General features: G+C 36.6%; 1 protein-coding gene across 4 annotated transcripts in view; it reads right to left on the bottom strand.

Annotated features, from left to right (window-relative positions):
- EPHA3 (EPH receptor A3) overlaps nt 1-17660 on the bottom strand; it is a 573903-nt gene that overhangs the window by 307935 nt on the left and 248308 nt on the right. The window lies entirely within an intron of this gene.

The raw sequence follows: 17660 nt of genomic DNA, 5'->3' as shown, positions 1-17660 counted from the left end.
AGGATTTGAAAAAAAGGTTGCACTCTTTATGGGGCTTCATCCTCTTATGTTAAAAATATTAATAGATAATTTGTCTTATGAAATCCTAACCCTGACTTCCGGCCAAGATGGCGGCGTGGAGGCAGACAGCTGCTTGAGCTCCTCGTTTTCTCTCAGAACTTACTTCATGACAAGCCTCTGACTTAATGCTTGACCCAGAAAGAAATCCACAAATAATCACCAAGAGAAGACATCCTTGAAAATCGCCAGAAAAGGTCTGTGTTTGCTCGGGGGAGGGTCAATCAGACTGGGCGCAGACTGAGGGCAGGCAAGCCAGAGCGAGACAGGCAGCTCACACAGCTCAGACCGGAAGGGGAGGGGTATGATCTCTGCCGTTTCTGTGAAAGGGCTTTTGCCCCAATGTGGAGGCTCCGTCTTGGCAGCAAGCCAGGAGCAGCGGAGAGAGTGTAAACACCGGAGGTGAAGATTAAAACCCCAGAAAGCCAGCCTCTCTCAGAGCCCGGCCACCCCTAACCCCCACCTGGACTGACTCAGTGCACTCTCGGAGCCTCAGAGCGCAGACTCAGTACAGTCATTGCTGTTCTGTTAGTTGCTATTTTGCTGCCCTACCCCCAGTCTGTAGAGGAAGCCCATTAATACCATCCAGCCCCATCCCCCACAAAACAGACCAATTGTTTCTCTTGTCAGTTTGTTTTTTTTGATTCCTACTCTGACAAAATGAACAAAAAATTCAAAAGGGCTCTAACCATTGACAGCTTCTGTGTGGAGAGGGAGCAGACTTCAAATGCTGAGGAGACTAACAACAGACTGTCCCCAGATGAATCCCCTAAGGGGGATATGAGCTGCTCCTCAATACAAAAGAACCTCATAGAGGAAATCAAAAAGGCTCTCACAAGAGAGCTGGAAGAGAAATGGGAAAAGGAAAGGGAAGCTTGGCAAGAGAGCCTGGAGAAGTCATCCCATACATTCAAAGACAGAGTGGATAAAGAAATCAAATCATTGAGAAACAAGATTAGTGAGCTGGAAAAGGTAAACAACTCCAAGGAAAACAAGATTAGTGAGCTGGAAAAGGTAAACAACTCAAAGGAAAACAGGATTAGTGAGCTAGAAAAAGAAATTAGCTCTCTAAAAAATAAAATGGATAAAATGGAAAAAAATTCCATAGAAGATAAAAACTCAATTGGACAATTACAAAGACATATAAAAAAAGTGAGTGAAGAAAATACATCATTGAAAATTAGACTGGAACAAGTAGAAATGAATGACTCAAGGAGAAACCAAGAGGTAGTCAAGCAAAACCAGAGAGATGAAACAATTGAAAAGAATGCAAAGTACCTTACCAGAAAGACAACAGACCTGGAAAACAGATCTGGGAGAGACAATTTGAGAATAATCGGACTCCCTGAAAAATGGGAGGAAAAAAAGAGCTTGGACACCATTTTCGAGGAAATTATCAAAGAGAACTGCCCAGACATTCTGGAAACAGAGGGTAAAATAGACATTGAAAAAATTCATTGATCACCTACTGAAAGGGACCCTAAAATCAAAACACCAAGAAATATAGTGGCCAAGTTCAAGAATCAACAGACAAAGGAAAAGATATTGGAAGCTGCTAGAAAAAAGCAATTCAGATATGGAGGATCCACAATAAGGATAACCCAGGATCTAGCAGCGTCCACATTAAAAGAACACAGGGCCTGGAATATGATATTCCAAAAGGCTAAGGAACTTGGTATGCAGCCAAGAATAACTTACCCAGCCAGAATGAGCATCGTTTTCCAGGGAAGAAGATGGACATTTAACAAAATAAATGAATTCCATCTATTTTTGATGAAAAAACCAGACCTACATAAAAGGTTTGATCTTCAAATACAGAACTCAAAGAGATTTCTAAAAAGGTAAAAAGACATCTTGAGATCTATACTTCTGTCAAAAAAATATGTAAAGAACATATGTACAATTTGTCTTAGAAACTAGAGGTGGAAAGGAGATTATATCATAAAAAAGTGCAAAGTGGTGGTACTACATCTCATGAAGAGGCAAAGGTAACCAATTATATCTGAGAGAAAGAAAGGAGGGAGATGAACATAGCGTGTATCAATAGACATATTCGATTTATGGTGAAGCTTCTTCCACTTCATTGAAAAGTGAAAGGGAAGGAGTAAGCTAAGGGGAAGGGAATACAGTAATTTCGAGGAAAAGGGGTAAAATAAGGGGAGGATCTTTAAGGTGGGGGAGGGATCCTAAAAAGGGAGGCCTGTGAAAAGCAAGTGGTGTTCACCAGTTTAATACTGGATAGGAGGGTAAAAGGGAAGGAAAGGGGAAAAGCATAAGCAGGGGTTAATAGAATGGCAAGCAATATAGAATTAGTCCTTCTAACCATGAATGTTAATGGGGCAAACTGCCTCATAAAGAGGAAGCAGTTAGCAGACTGGATTAAAAGTCAGAATCCTACTAAATGTTGTTTACAGGAAACACATCTGAAACAGGGTGAGACATTCAAACTAAAAGTAAAAGGGTGGAGCAGAATCTATTATGCTTCAGGCAAAGCCAAAAAAGCAGTGGTAGCCATCCTCATCTCAGATCAAGCAAAAATAAAAATTGATCTAATTAAAAGAGATAAGGAAGGGCATTATATCCTGCTAAAGGGCAGCAACAATAATGAAGCAGTATCAATATTAAACATATATGCACCAAGTGGTGCAGCATCTAAATTCTTAAAAGAGAAATTAAGTGAGCTGCAAGAGGAAATAGATAGCAAAACGATAATAGTGGGAGATCTCAACCTTGCACTCTCAGAATTAGATAAATCAAAGCACAAAATAAACAAGAAAGAAGTAAAAAAGGTAAATAGAATACTAGAAAAATTTGATATGATAGATCTTTGGCGAAAGCTAAATGGAGACAGAAAGGAATATACTTTCTTCTCAGCAGTTCATGGAACCTATACAAAAATTGATCATATACTAGGGCATAAAAACCTCAAAATCAAATGCAGTAAGGCAGAAATAGTAAATGCATCCTTTTCAGACCATAATGCAATCAAAATAACATTTAATAAAAAGCCAGGGGAAAATAGACCAAAAAAGAATTGGAAACTAAATAATCTTATACTAAAGAATGATTGTGTGAAACAGCAAATCATAGACACAATTAATAACTTCACCCAAGAAAATGACAATAATGAGACATCATACCAAAATGTGTGGGATACAGCCAAAGCTGTATCCCATAAGGAGAAGTTTTATATCTCTACAGGCCTACTTGCATAAAATAGAGAAAGAGAGGGCCAACGAATTGGGCTTACAACTAAAATTGCTAGAAAAGGAACAAATTAAAACCACCCAGGCAAACACAAAACTTGAAATTCAAAAAATAAAAGGTGAGATTAATAAAATTAAAATAAAAAAAAACTATTGAATTAATTAATAAAACTAAGAGTTGGTTTTATGAAAAAACCAACAAAATAGACAAACCCTTAGTAAACCTGATTAAATAAAGGAGAGAAAAAGCAAATTGATAGTCTTGAAAATGAAAAGAGTGAACTCACCACTAATGAAGAGGAAATTAGAACAATAGTTAGGAGGTACTTTGCTCAACTTTTTGCCGATAAATTCGATAACTTAAATAAAATGGAAGAATACCTTCAAAAATATAGCTTGCCCAGATTAACAGAGGAAGAAGTAAGTAGACTAAATAGTCCCATCTCAGAAAAAGAAATAGACCAAGCTATTAACCAACTTCCTAAGAAAAAGTCCCCAGGACCAGATGGATTTACAGGTGAATTCTACCAAACATTTAAAGAACAACTAACTCCAATGCTATGTACACTATATGAAAAAATAGGGATTGAAGGAGTCCTACCAAATTCCTTCTATGACACAGACATGGTACTGATACCTAAACCAGGTAGATCGAAAACTGAGAAAGAAAACTATAGACCAATTTCCTTAATGAATATTGATGCTAAAATCTTAAATAAGATATTAGCAAATAGACTTCAGAAAATCATCCCCAGGATAATACACTATGACCAAGTGGGATTTATACCAGGAATGCAGGGCTGGTATAATATTAGGAAAACTATTAGTATAATTGACCATATTAATAAAAACCATATGATCATCTCAATAGATGCAGAAAAAGCATTTAATAAAATCCAACATCCATTCCTACTAAAAACGCTTGAGAGTATAGGAATAAATGGACTATTCCTTAAAATAATAAGGAGCATATATTTAAATCCTTCAGTAAACATCATATGTAATGGTGATAAACTAGAACCTTTCTCTGCAAGATCAGGAGTGAAACAAGGTTGCCCACTATCACCATTACTATTCAATATAGTACTAGAAACTCTAGCCTCGGCAATAAGAGCCGAGAAAGAGATTCAAGGAATTAGAGTAGGAAATGAAGAAATCAAATTGTCACTTTTCGCAGATGACATGATGGTATACTTAGAGAACTCCAAAGACTCTGCTAAAAAGCTATTAGAAATAATTCAGAATTTTAGCAAAGTCGCAGGATACAAAATAATCCACGTGAATCCTCAGGATTTTTATATATTACCAACACAATCCAACAGCAAGAGATACAAAGAGAAATTCCATTCAAAATAACAGTCGATAGCATAAAATATTTGGGAATATATCTACCAAATGAGAGTCAGGAATTATATGAGCAAAATTACAAAACACTGGCCACAAAAATAAAGTCAGATTTAAATAATTGGAAAGACATTCAGTGTTCTTGGATAGGCCGAGCGAATATAATCAAGATGAAAATACTCCCCAAACTAATCTATTTATTTAGTGCTATACCAATCAGACTCCCAAGAAACTATTTTAATGACCTAGAAAAAATAACAACAAAATTCACATGGAAGAATAAAAGGTCGAGAATTGCAAGGGAACTAATGAAAAAAAAAGTCAGAGGAAGGTGGTCTAAGTGTACCTGATTTAAAGCTATATTATAAAGCAACAGTCACCAAAACCATTTGGTATTGGCTAAGAAATAGACTAGTTGATCAGTGGCATAGGTTAGGTTCACAGGGCAAGATAGTGAACAAAAATAGCAGTCTAATCTTTGACAAACCCAAAGATCCCAAATTTTGGGATAAGAATTCATTATTTGACAAAAACTGCTGGGAAAACTGGAAATTAGTATGGCAGAAACTAGGCATGGACCCACATTTAACACCACATACTAAGATTAGATCAAAATGGGTCCAAGATTTAGGCATAAAGAACGAAATCATAAATAAATTGGAGGAACATGGGATGGTTTACCTCTCAGACTTGTGGAGGAGGAAGGAGTTTGTGTGTAAGGGAGAACTAGACACCATTATTGATCACAAAATAGAACATTTTGATTACACCAAATTAAAATTTTCTGCACAAACAAAACTAATGCAAACAAGATTAGAAGGGAAGTAACAAATTGGGAAAAAATTTTTACAGTTAAAGGTTCTGATAAAGGCCTCATCTCCAAAATATACAGAGAATTGACTTTAATTTATAAGAAATCAAGCTATTCTCCAATTGATAAATGATCAAAGGATATGAACAGACAATTTTCAGATGATGAAATTAAAATTATTTCCACTCATATGAAAGAATGTTCCAAATCACTGTTGATCAGAGAAATGCAAATTAAGACAACTCTGAGGTATCATTATACACCTGTCAGATTGGCTAAGATGACAGGAACAAATAACGATGAATGTTGGAGGGGCTGTGGGAACACTGGGACACTGATGCATTGTTGGTGGAGTTGTGAAAGAATCCAACCATTCTGGAGAGCAATCTGGAATTTTGCCCAAAAAGTTATCAAAATGTGCATACCCTTTGACCCAGCCATACTACTACTGGGCTTATACCCCAAGGAACTACTAAAGAAGGGAAAGGGACCTGTATGTGCCAAAATGTTTGTGGCAGCCCTTTTCATAGTGGCTAGAAGCTGGAAGATGAATGGATGTCCATCAATTGGAGAATGGTTGGGTAAACTATGGTATATGAATGTTATGGAATATTATTGTTCTATAAGAAATGACCAACAGGAGAAATACAGAGAGGCTTGGAGAGACTTACATCAACTGATGCTGAGTGAAACGAGCAGAACCAGAAGATCATTATATACTTCAACAATGATACTGTACGAGGATGTATGCTGATGGAAGTGGATTTCTTCAACATAGAGAAGAGCTAATCCAATTCCAATTGATTAATGATGGACAGAACCAGCTACATCCAGAAAAGGAACACTGGGAAATGAATGTAAACTGTTATTTTTACCTTCTGAATCCAATTCTTCCTGTGCAACAAAAAATTCGGTTCTACACACATATATTATATCTAGAATATACTGTAATATATTTAACATATATAAGACTGCTTGCCATCTGGGGGAGGGGTCGGGGGAGGAAGGGTAAAAATCTGAACAGAAGTAAGTGCAAGGGATAATGTTGTAAAATATTACCCATGCATATGTACTGTCAAAAATGTTATAATTATAAAATAAAATAAAAATTAAAAAAAAAAAGAAAAAAAAAGAAATCCTAACCCTGAGTGACTGGAAATCCATAGCAAGGACATGTTTAGAACCTGGACAAAACTTGTTGTGGCTTTCAGAGTATCATGAATTATGTAGGATTCAAATCAGAGGCAATAGGCAAACAGGAATTAACTCACAACTGATTTTTGACCAACTAGCAGATGAGGGTCAGTATGCAGAGAATTCAGAACAGATTGATTATCCCATAACAGTGTATGAGCAAATTTCTTTTTTTTTTTTTAATTTTTTATTTTATTTTATAATTATAACATTTTTTGACAGTACATATGCATGGGTAATTTTTTACAACATTATCCCTTGCACTTACTTCTATTCAGATTTTTTCCCTTCCTCCCCCAACCCCCTCCCCCAGATGGCAAGCAGTCTTATATATGTTAAATATATTACAGTATAATTTAGATACAATATATGTGTGTAGAACCGAATTTTTTGTTGCACAGGAAGAATTGGATTCAGAAGGTAAAAATAACAGTTTACATTCATTTCCCAGGTAAAAATAACAGTTTACATTCATTTCCCAGTATGAGCAAATTTCTAAGGCTACAATAAAAGCCTGGGATTCCTTCCCAGGATAGAAAGATGGAGGGGAAGCCTTCACAAAAATAGAGGAAGGTCCCAATGAACTTTTGCAGATTTTGAGGGATGTTTGCAAACAGTTGTAATAAGAACCATTGGAGAAAATGCAGTTACAGAAATAATGACCAAGCATCTGGCTATGTAAAATGCCAATAAAGTTTGCAAAATAATTATATGGGGACTACACAACGATGCTCCTTTAGAGGAATTCATAAGACACTGTGCTATAGTGGGCACAAATGCTTATTATAGTCAGACTATGATGAACCTGTAAAGACAGGGTCCCTCCTAGCACGGGACTTTTAGAGAAACTCATCAATGTTTTCAATGTGGAAAAGTTGGACATCTAAGTGCCCAACATAGATATGGAGATAGAGTGAGAAGACAGGCTGAGAGAAGACCTAAAACTCCATGTCCAAATTGCCACAAGGGCTTCCACTAAGCCTCAGAATGTAGATTGACCCAGGGAAATGAGAGGTGAGGCTCAGATCCAAGACCTTAATCAAAAAATAGGTAGGGCATGTTGGCAGCTGAGGTTATACCCAAAGAGCCTTTAGAAGGTCAGGATTCTGATGTGATTAACCAACAGAAAAGCAATGAGATAGCAGAAATGGATTGCAGTTGGGGAGAATACAGGTTTTTTAAACCAACAGGGCAGTGTCCAGTGCAAACAGTTCAAACATAATTGCCAAATCATGAGAAGAGATTTAGAAAGTGGCAAATAGAAGGGAATTAGACAGGTTACTGTCTGGGAGAGAGAGCTTGCTTGTATTTTTACAGACAGAGAAGGAAACGGATGGAGAAGGAAAAAATGGGTGGCAACAAGCACCTTGAGAGAGACAGGAAAAACATAAAAATCTGGAAACAAAGGAGAAGACCTAAGAACATAATCTGCAAGAATCATTGGGTTCTCTAACACAAGATAAGACTGTTAAAGGACTTGAAAACTAGTAGGGATCATTGGATTCCTTGAGATGAAAAATTGTTGATGAGACTATTGGAGGACTTCAAATTTTGCAGGAATTATTGGATTCCTGGCACATGAACTAATGGACAGTAGATTCCTTTTGGACTATTTCTAGGACTTATGGACATATACAAATTCCTCATGTTGATTCATGTTATTTGTTACATCACTTCTAACATGTGTTATGTTACTATGTGCTTATGCAATTTATGTTATTATGTGTAATACCTCCCATATTGATGGATTTATGTATACCTGTTTCAAGTGAGCCCCTTCATAAACCTGCTAATCTGATTTGATTTCCCATTTCCTTTGATGTTTTCATTTCCCTGAGAAGTCAGGGAGGATTTAACCACCTCCTTTTTATGAAATTTTCACTTCTTTTTTTTTGAGCAGTCAGGAAAGAAGTGATCACCTTCTTTTTTGGGATTATCACCTCCTGGAGAAGTCAGGGAGGTCATGACCACCCTATGTTCTAAATCAAAAGAAAGGGGAAGATGTTAGGATTCTTACAAGGTACTAAGTCACTGGAATGAATAGAGACAATACTTAACTAATTCAGTATGATTGATCTGATCTTACAAGGAGATGTTATGGGCCAGCACTTGAAACAAGATAATGTACTTAGTTCACACATTTAAAGGACTTCACTCATTGATTCACACATTAGACTTCACACCTTTAGAGAGCATTTAAAAGGACAAGTCCAATGGGAGGAGATTCAGAGTCAGGATTCAGTCAAGGGGAGAACTTTGGGAGATTTGCAACTAGGATTGACTTCTGGGAGACTTACAAGGCAGAAACTCGCAAGCTTACGCTTTGGGAAAAAGATTCAAGATTGATTCCTATTTCCACCATTGTGCTGACTAAAGAGATTCGGACAAAAGCACTTGGGAACCAAGGAGAGAGCAGGCCTCCAGAAAACTAGCCAAGCCCCAAGTGAAGGAGATAAGATTTGGAAAGAGACAATAAAGGATTTGGACTTTAACTCCAGGCTGCATTTTGAGATTTTTGAACTGAACTGAAACTGAAGTTGCCTCCAGAAGATCTCCAAGGAATCTACTCCAAGAAAATGATTACGATTTAGAGAAAAAGAATATTACACTTCTAGGTTAATATACTGACTCAGATTAGTAACTTTGTACTTTGATCAGGCTATGCCAGTTACCTACTCTTACTATCACCTTGGACAAGTACTTTCTTCTCTCTTGTTTTCAATTTCTTCCTCAATTGGGAGACTGGACAGAGAGGGAAAGAGGAAGAGAAGGAGTAAGAAAGGAAGGGGACAGAGAGAGGGAGACACAGACAGTTAGAGACAGAGATAGTCACAGACAGAGACACAGAGACTGACAGACACAGAGAGAAGCACAGAGAGAGGAATATTAGGGATGATCTTTTCCAATTTTCCCATTTCACAGATGAGGTAATTGAAATCCATAGAAATGGGGGGGGGGCAGAGCCAAGATGGCAAAGAAGATACACTCGAATTTCTAAGCTCCCTTCTACTCTCATACCAACTAGTTAAATCAGCCTCAAAAATAACTCTTGACTTGTAAAAAACACAAGGGTGAGAAGCACAATTTACCAGCTGAAGAGAATCTGGAATTTTGACAGAAAAGGTCGGTTCTGAGGGTAGGAAAAAAAAAGACCGGCACAGACAGGGTTGGACTAGGGGCTAGCCCATTGTGCCAAATGGGCTGGGGAGAACTCTAGGATCAGAGAAGCCACTGAAATAGAGGAATCTAGCATAGGCTGAGAGCTCTACTCTGCTTGTAAAACAGATCAGAAGAGAAATTAAAGCCACTTTAAAATAAAAAGCCAGAAAATATAACCACACCAAACCAGAAGTGACCCACACCAATGTCGGCACAGCTGTGCAGCCGCCTTCTACTGTCTGGGTCTTTTCCTTGGGGCAATTAAGAACCTGAACAATGGGAGACACAGCCCGGGGCAGCCTCTAATCCACATAGTGCAGGGCTCAGCCTGAGGCAGTGGAATTCTCGCTGTAGCAAAACACCCATAGCAGCAGAACCACCACAGCAGCAACTGTGCTTTCCAGGCAGAGACTTCCAGTTTGAGCACAAGGGCTTTTCTAACATCATCTGCTAATATCCACAGCACCAAGGGAGGCTTTGGCTGGGGTTTGTGATGCTTTCACTGTTCAGCCTCTACCCTCAGGGCAGTTACTAGGCCATACAACTGGGTGCTTCACTGGGCACTCCTCCCAACGCAGCTGTGCTAACCACCTCTGAGTCATTTCCGGGGGGGGGGGGGAGGAACTCTTTCTGAGAGCTCTCTCTTAGTCCAGTCACAATTTTGCTCCTTTACATCCTATCTGGGAGGAAGCTGCTAAATTAACTACCCAAGAAGCAGACCCCCCACAGAGTTTTAACAATGAGTAAGAAATTGAAGAGAATGATTGACACCTTCTCTACAGAGAAAGAACAGGTGTCCAACCCAAAAGGGGTGTTATCTGCCCCAATCACATAATTCTCTCCTAGAAGAGATTATTAAAAAGTTAAGAGAGTTTGTAAAAAAAAATGGGGAAAAGAAAGAGAAGCTATGATAGAGAACAATAACGGCTTGAAATTTGAGTTGGAAAAAATAAAGAATTCACAGGAGATGCAGGGAAACAAAATTTGTGAATTAGAAAGGTTAAAAAATCACAGGAAAGTAGGATTTCTGAATTGGAAAAGATAAAAAATTCACAAGAAAATAGGATTTGTGATTTGAAAAAAGAAAATATCTCACTAAAATTAGTGATATAGAAAAAAATTCAAAAGAGCAAAATAATTCATTTAAAAACTCAATTGGACATATACAAAAAGAAATAATGTGAATGAAGAAAGTAACTCATTAAAAATGAGGACTGAACAAATAGAAATGAATGATTCATTGAGAAACCAAGAATCGGTCAAACAAAATTTAAAAAAAAATGAAAAGCTGGAGAATAACATCAAATATTTACTGGGAAAATCTATAGACCTGGAAAATAGATCTAGGGGACATAATCTGAGGACCATTGGACTTCCCAAAAATTATGATTGAAAAAAAGAGCCTAGATTCTATTTTACAGGAAGTCATCAAAGAGAACTGTCCAGAGATAATAGAAACAGAAGGGAAAATAAGCATTGAAATAATTCATCGAACAGTTTCTGAAAAAGACCCTAAAAAAAGAACTCCACTGAACATTCTGGCTAAGCTGCAGAACTACCAGACTAGGGAAAAATATTGCAAGCACCTATGAAAAAACAGTTCAAATATCAAGGTGTCAAAATAAGGGTCACTCAAGATCTGAATACCTCCACATTAAAGGGTCGAAAGGCCTGGAACCTGATATTCTGAAAGGCAAAATAATAAGGATTGCAACCAAGAACAAACTTCTCAGCTAAGTTTAGCATTTTCTACTATGGAAGAATATGGTCATTTAACGAAACAAAGGAATTCCATGTGTTTCTAAGAAAAAAAAACAGACTTAAACAAAAAATTTGATCTACATCCACAAGACTCAAGAGAAGCAAAAAAGGTAAAAAGAACTCTTGAGAACTGTATTTCTGTTGTGTTTATACAGAAAGGCCACAAGGATAATTTGATTTTACTGATATCACATAAAAAAGGGAAGTAGTAAAGAGAAGGGGATAGTGTCAGAAAATGGGAAAGAAGAGATAAAAAGAGGGAACATACATCCCAGGAAGAGGCAAAGAAAATTAACCGCATCTGAGGGAATTTAGAGAGGGGGAGAAACATTGTGTGAATCTTACTCTCATCAGAGTAGGGTCAAAGAGTAAATAATTGACATATTTGTTTTTCAGAGAATTCTCTCTCACTTCATTAAAAGGGGGGAGAGGAAAAGGTAAAAGGGAAATGGAAAAGAGGAATAAGGGAAGGATACAAGAAAGGGGAAGGGACTTAAAAGAAGGGGAAAGGGATACTAAAAAGGGAGGGCTGTGTATCACAAGTGGGATCCATAAATTCAATACTGGGGAAGGGGTTCAGGGGGGACAAGGGGAAAAAAAGCATAATCAGGGGATAATATGATGGCAGGAAATACAGAATTAGTAATTTTAACTGTAAATGTGAACGGGATGAACTGTCCCACTAAACGGAGGCGAATAGCAGCCTGGATCAAAAGTCAGAACGCTACAATATGTTGTTAACAGGTAACACATTTAAAGCATGGAGATAGATATAGAATAAAGGTAAAAGGTTGGCACAGAATCTATTATGCTTCAGGTGAAGGCAAAAAAACAGGATTAGCCATCCTTATCTCAGATCAAGCAAAAGCATAAATTGATCTAATTAAAAGAGATAAGGAAGGAAACTATATCCTGCTAAAAGGTAGCATAGACAATGAAGCCATATCAATATTAAATATATATGCACCAAGTATATAGCATTTAACTTCCTAAAGGAGAAGTTAAGAGAGTTGCAAGAAGAAATAGACAGCAAAACTATAGTAGTGGGAGATCTCAACCATGCACTCTCAGATTTAGACAAACAAACCACAAAAAAATCAGAAAGAAATTGAAGAGGTAAATAGAACATTAAAAAAATTAGGTATCAAAAATCTTTGGAGAAAACTGAATAGTGATAGAAAAAAGTATACTTTCTTACCAGCAATTCACAGAACCTATACAAAAATTGACCATATATTGGGATATAAAAATCTCAAAATTAAATGCAGGAAGGCAGAAATAGTAAATGCTTTCTTCTTAGATCACAATGCAATAAAAACTACATTCAACAAGAAGTTAGGGGTAAATAGACCAAAAAGTAATTGGAAACTAAATAATCTCATCTTAAAGAATGACTGGGTGAAACAGCAAGTTATAGAAACAATTAATAATTTCGCCCAAGATAATGATAACAATGAGACATCATACCAAAATTTTTCGGATGCAGCTAAAGTGGTAGTAAGGGGAAATTTTATATCTTTAGAGACTTACTTGAATGAAACAGAGAAAGAGAAAAATAAGAGAATTGGGCCTACAACTTAAAAAGCTAGAAAAAGACCAAATTAAAAACCCCAACCAAATACTAAACTTGGAATTGTAAAATTAAATGGAGAAATCAATAATATTGAAAGTAAAAAGAACTATTGAATTAATAAATAAAAAATAAATAATAAATGAAAAAGCCAATGTAATAAGATAAACCTTTGGTAAATCTGATCAGAAAAAGGAAAGAGGAAAATCAAATTGTTAGTCTTAAAAATGAAATGGGGATCTTTCCACGAATGAAGAGGAAATTAGGGAAATAAGGAGTTACTTTGTCCAACTTTATGCCAATAAACTTCATAACTCAAGTGAACTGGATGTTTACCTCCAAAAATATAGGCTTCCTAGATTAACAGAAGAGGAGGTAAACTGCTTAAATATTCCCATTTCAGAAAAAAAGAAATAGAACAAGCTATTAATTAGCTCCCCAGGAAAAAATCCCCAGGACCAGATGGATTTACATGTGAATTCTACCAAACATTTAAAGAACAGTTAGCCCCAATGTTATATAAGCTATTTGAAAAAGTAGGGAATGAAGGAGTCCTACCAAACTCCTTTTATGACAAAGGCATAGTACTGATACCTAAACCAGGTAGATCGAAAACTGAGAAAGAAAATTATAGACCAATCTCCTTAATGAATATTGATTCTAAAATCTTAAATAAGATATTAGCAAAAAGACTTCAGAAAATCATCCCCAGGATAATACACTATGATCAAGTAGGATTTATACCAGGAATGCAGTGCTGGTTTAATATTAGGAAAACTATTAGAATTATTGATATATGAATAATTAAATTAATAAAAATCATCTCAATAGAGGCAGAAAAAGCATTTGAGAAAATACATCCATTCTTACTAAAAACACTTGAGAGTATAGGAATAAATGGACTATTGCTTAAAATAATCAGGAGCATATATTTAAAACTGTCAGTAAACATCATAAGTAATGGTGATAAACTGGAAGCTTTCCCAATAAGATCAGGAGTGAAATAAGTTTACCCACTATCACCATTACTATTCATAATTGTATTAGAAATCCTAGCCTCAGCAATAAGAGTCGAGAAAGAGATTAAAGGAATAAGTGTGGGAAATGAGGAAATCAAACTTATACTCTTTGCAGATGGTATGATGATATACTTAGAGAATCCCAGAGATTCTAATAAAAAGTTATTATAAATAATTCACAACTTTAGCAAAGTTGCTGGATACAAAATAAATCCACATAAATTCTCAGCATTTTTATACATCACCAACAAAATGCAACAACAAGAGATGCAAAGAGAAATTCCATTCAAAACAACTGTCGAGAGTATAAAATATTTGGGAATCCATCTACCAAAGAAAAGTCAGGAATTATATGAGAAACTTACAAAACACTTGCCACAAAAATAAAGTCAGATTTAAATAATTGGAAAGACATTCAGTGCTAATGGATAGGCCAAGCGAATATAATCAGGATAACAATACTCCCTAAACTAATCTATTTTTTTTTTAGTTCTATAACAATGAGACTCCCAAGAAACTATTTTAATCACCTAGAAAAAAGAACAACAAAATTCATATGGAAGATTAAAAGGTTGAGAATTTCAAGAGAAGTAATGAAAAAAAAAAGTCAGATGAAGGTGGTCTAGCTGTACCTGATCTAAAGATTTATTATAAAGCAGCAGTCACCAAAACCATTTGGTATTGGCTAAGAAATAGACTAATCCACCTAGTCAATGGAACAGATTAGGTACACATGACAAAATAGGGTACAACTATAGCAATTTAGTGTTTGACAAACTCAAAGATACCAACTTTTGGGATAAGAATTCATTATTTGAAAAAAACTTTTGGGAAAACTGGAAATTATTATGGCAGAAATTACATATGTATTCACACTTAACACCATATACCAAGATAAGATCAAAATGGATCCATGATTTAGGCATAAAGAATGAGATCATAAATAGATTAGAGGAACACAAGATAGTCTACCTCTCAGACCTGTAGAGTAGGAAGGAATTTATGACAAAAGGTGAACTAGAGATCATTATTGATCACAAAATAGAAGATTTTGATTATATCCATTTAAAAAGCTTTTGTACAAGGGGGTGGAGCCAAGATGGCGGAGAAGAAACACAGGACTCTGTGAACGTCCTCACTCCCTCACAACCAATTAGATAAATTAAGCCTCAAAATAAGCCCAGGACTGATAGATACCACAAGGACTGGAAGCACGACTTACCAGCTGAAGAGAATCTGGAGTTTCAACAGAAAAGGTCAGTCCCCAGGGGAGGAAGAAGAGAGGCCAGCACAGACGGCTGGGTGCTAGCATACTCTGCCGATCGCGCTGGGAAGGGCTCTGGGATCAGAGAAGCCACTGAGATAAAGGAATCTGGCACAGGCTGTTAGCTCTTCTCTGCTAATTATTTAGCAGTTCAGAAGAGAAAGCTAAAATACTTTAAAAACTCAAATTAGATTTTCCCCGGATCCTGGAGGTGACTCAGCATATCTCGGCACCAGGGGTTGTGGCCTCTGCTACACCCTGAGAATATTAAAGAAATTGACAAGTGGGTGGATATGGCCCAAGGCAACACACACTGCCTAGTTTAGCTGGAGGGAGTGGAACTCAGCTCCAGGAAGGCCCAGAGAAGCAGAACATTTGAACTAGGGACCGCGGTTTCTGGCAGACACTTCCAGTTTGAGCACAGGGGCTTTTCTCTTCACCTGCTGCAGACATCCACGTCCCACCGGGACACATAGGCTGGGATTTGTGCTGCCTTTACTGGTCAGTCTTAACCTCAGGGAAGCAACTAAAACACAGCGCCCTCTGGGCACAGCAGCGCTAATCATCTCTGAGGCACTTCCAGGGAGGGGGTGGGGAACTCTCTCCCAGAGCTCTATCTTAGCTCAGGCTCAGGAGCCGCTGCATCCATCCCTTCTGGGAGGAAGCTGTAAAGAAGTAAATAAATAATTTCCTACCCCAGGGACAGACCCCAAAAGATTTTTTAAATATGAGCAAAAAAGCCAAAAAAACCATAGATTCCTACTACACAGAGAAAGAGCGGGTATCCAACCCCGAGGAAGTTAACAGCACAGAGACAGCAGATAACAACCTAAAGGGGAACGATTCCTGCCCCCCATCACATAACTCTTTCCTAGAAGAGCATAATCTGGGGATAATATGATGGCAGGAAATACAGAATTAGTAATTTTAACTGTAACTGTAAATGGGATGAACGATCCCATCAAACGGAGACGGATAGCAGATTGGATCAAAAAGCAGAATCCTACAATATGTTGTCTACAGGAAACACACTTAAAGCAGGGAGATACATACAGAGTAAAGGTAAAAGGTTGGAGCAGAATCTATTATGCTTCAGGTAAAGTCAAAAAAGCAGGGGTAGCTATCCTTATCTCAGATCAAGCAAAAGCAGAAGTATATCTCCTTAAAAAAGATAAGAAAGGAAACTACATCCTGCTGAAAGGTAGCATAAATAATGAAGCCATATCAATACTAAACATATATGCACCAAGTGGTATGGCATCTAACTTTTTAAAGGAAAAGTTAAGAGAATTGCAAGAAGAAATAGACAGTAAAACTATAATAGTGGGAGATCTCAACCTTGCACTCTCAGATTTAGACAAATCAAACCACAAAACAAATAAGAAAGAAATTATAAAAGTAAATAGAACATTAGAAAAACTAGGTATGATAGACCTTTGGAGAAAACTGAATGGCAATAGAAAAGAATATACTTTCTTCTCAGCAGTTCATGGATCCTATACAAAAACTGACCATATATTAGGACATAAAGATCTCAAAATTAAATGTAGGAAGGCAGAAATAATAAATGCCTTCTTCTCAGATCACAAATGCAATAAAAGCTACATTCAGTAAAAAGTTAGGGGTAAATAGACCAAAAAGTAATTGGAAACTGAATAATCTCATCTTAAAGAATGACTGGGTGAAGGAGCAAATTATAGAAACAATTAACAATTTCACCCAAGATAATGACAATGATGAGACATCATACCAAAATCTTTGGGATGCTGCTAAAGCAGTAATAAGGGGAAATTTTATATCTTTAGAGGCTTATTTGAAGAAAATAGAGAAAGAGAAGACTAACAAATTGGGCTTAAAACTTAAAAGGCTAGAAAAAGACCAAATTATAAACCCCCAACCAAAAATTAAACTTGAAATACAAAAATTAAAAGGAGAAATCAATAATATTGAAAGTAAAACATCTATTGAATTAATAAATAAAACCAAGAGTTGGTTTTATGAAAAAGCCAAGAAAATAGATAAACTTTGGTAAATTTGATCAAAAAAATGAAAGAGGAAAATCAAATTGATAGTCTTACAAATGAAAAGGGGGATCTTTCCACCAATGAAGAGGAAATTAGAGAAATAATAAGGAGTTATTTTGCCCAACTTTATGCCAATAAATTGGATAACGTAAGTGAAATGGATGACTTTCTCCAAAAATATAGGCTCCCTAGATTAACAGAGGAGGAGATAAATTGCTTAAATAGTCCCATTTCAGAAAAAGAAATAGAAC

Source organism: Sminthopsis crassicaudata, chromosome 3 (genome assembly GCF_048593235.1).
Source record: "Sminthopsis crassicaudata isolate SCR6 chromosome 3, ASM4859323v1, whole genome shotgun sequence".
Taxonomy (NCBI): domain Eukaryota; kingdom Metazoa; phylum Chordata; class Mammalia; order Dasyuromorphia; family Dasyuridae; genus Sminthopsis; species Sminthopsis crassicaudata.
This window is presented reverse-complemented; position numbering and strand designations above follow the sequence as displayed.